The sequence below is a fragment of the Procambarus clarkii genome, chromosome 1 (assembly GCF_040958095.1).
Source record: "Procambarus clarkii isolate CNS0578487 chromosome 1, FALCON_Pclarkii_2.0, whole genome shotgun sequence".
Taxonomy (NCBI): domain Eukaryota; kingdom Metazoa; phylum Arthropoda; class Malacostraca; order Decapoda; family Cambaridae; genus Procambarus; species Procambarus clarkii.
The window spans coordinates 13,245,226-13,247,180 of NC_091150.1; the positions used below are offsets into that span (position 1 = coordinate 13,245,226).

Sequence of the window (1,955 nt, forward strand, 5' to 3'; positions counted from 1 at the left end):
TCTCTCTCCCTCTCTCTCTCTCTCTCTCTCTCTCTCTCTCTCTCTCTCTCTCTCTCTCTCTCTCTCTCTCTCTCTCTCTCTCTCTCTCTCTCTCTCACTCAAAGGGAAATCATGGAAGGGATACGAACTCGGGCTGGCAAACGCAGGAGGACAATCGCAGCTGGAACAAACACAGAGGATGGGGGGGAACAGAAAGACTGGATGAAGGAAGTACTCCAGCAAATGCGGGATGAATTCAATGAAGGACTGAGGGTAATGAGGAAGACATTAGCCAACCTGCAAGATGATCTAAGGGCAGCAAAGGAGGAGATAAGATGCCTAAAGGAGAGAGGAGGTCAACCTGGTTGATATAAACAAACTTGGAGGAGGTTGTGGCAGCCCCCCAAACACTTGGAGGAGCATCACCTTGGCATCGGGTGGAGATAACTTGTGCAAATTACACCTACAGTATTGCATAGGAGGAGGATAACAACATGTTAAGGACACAGTTTGCCATTTGCAAGTGTTTCTTTACAAACAATATATTCATAAAAGAATATAATATGCATGTAACGTACCAAGACAGAGAGCAGTTTTTACATGATTATTCAGAGGTTTTGCAGTCTAAAGGATGCCACAACCTGGAGTTGCTTCTTCCTAAGTTGGAAGCAGACTCTTTGAGGCGCAAGCAAATTCACGATAACAGTTGGAAACGTCAGTTGAAAGTGTCTAAAGAATATAAGCCTATGCATCCACAGATATTTGCATTACAGCCATCATTCTTGGCTCCCAGGTTTCATGAAATAGTCAAATGCAGTCAAGAGGACAAGCAAACACTTGAGGGCATTACCAGTTGCATCGAAAGTCACCAGAACCGTATTTATTCCTTCCCTGTGTTCACTGAAGAATTTTGTCAACTTTTTCTTGAAGAGATAAGAAATTTTGAAGAGTCCCCCACTTCCAAAAAGTCGTCCCAATACCATGAATCAGTATGGGATTAATTTAGATGAACTTGGGTTTGACAGTTTTATATCAAATCTTCGTACAACATACATCACACCACTTACAAGATTGCTCTTCCCAGACTTGGGAGGTGATTCTCTAGACTCTCATAAGGCATTCATTGTCACTTACAAAGAAGGTGAAGATGTGGATCTGGATTACCACTTTGACAATGCAGAGGTAACTCTCAATGTTTCCCTAAATGAAGACTACAGTGATGGAGACCTTTACTTTGGACCAATGAGGACTGAAATTTCTAATCAACGATATGGTTACACTCACAAGCTAGGCAAAGGATTATTGCATCGTAGCCAACAACTTCATGGTGCACTGCCCATCTCGTATGGTGTTCGATATAATCTTATTGTATGGATGCGGTCATCTCAAGTCAGAAATGAACTGTGTCCAATGTGTGATGAAAAGCCAATTCTAGTCCCTGTGAAGCATGGGTATGGAGATGGATTTATTGTCAATACTGCAGATGTTTGCTCCACTTTCTAGGGCTCAAAGTTTTCCAAAATGTAAACTAACCTAGTAAATAAGTGCACTGGCTCTACCCTTCATATATAGGAATACTGTATCTTCCAATATTTTCATAGATACTTGCATGCTCATTAAGTGCTACATATGTGTTCAAACATTGTGTTGACCAAAAACAGTGCTAAATTGGTTTTTATAGGAGAATTGTAATATTCTTGAATGTTATCATTATAAAAAGAAGCATTTTGCAAAGTAATAGAGTAGTACCTCTTATCCAACTTCATAAGGACCAAAGAAATTTCAGAGAACTAATATTTCTGGTATTTGGACAACTTCTAGGCCACAATCCAATTTACCTAATACAATTAAGCATCTCAACTGTGAAGATACAAAATTGAAAGAAATTCAAAATAATGTACACTACTTGTATAAAAATGCAAAACATTGCTAGAAATCTTAATGCCATGTTGTTACACTTATAATGGTCAGAAAAA

The 1,955-nt window shown here is 39.5% G+C and overlaps 1 pseudogene; it reads left to right on the top strand.

Moving 5' to 3' along the window:
- The first annotated feature begins 363 nt into the window (after positions 1–363).
- Positions 364–1,612, top strand: LOC138357988 (2-oxoglutarate and iron-dependent oxygenase domain-containing protein 2 pseudogene; annotated as a pseudogene).
- Positions 1,613–1,955: the final 343 nt, after the last annotated feature.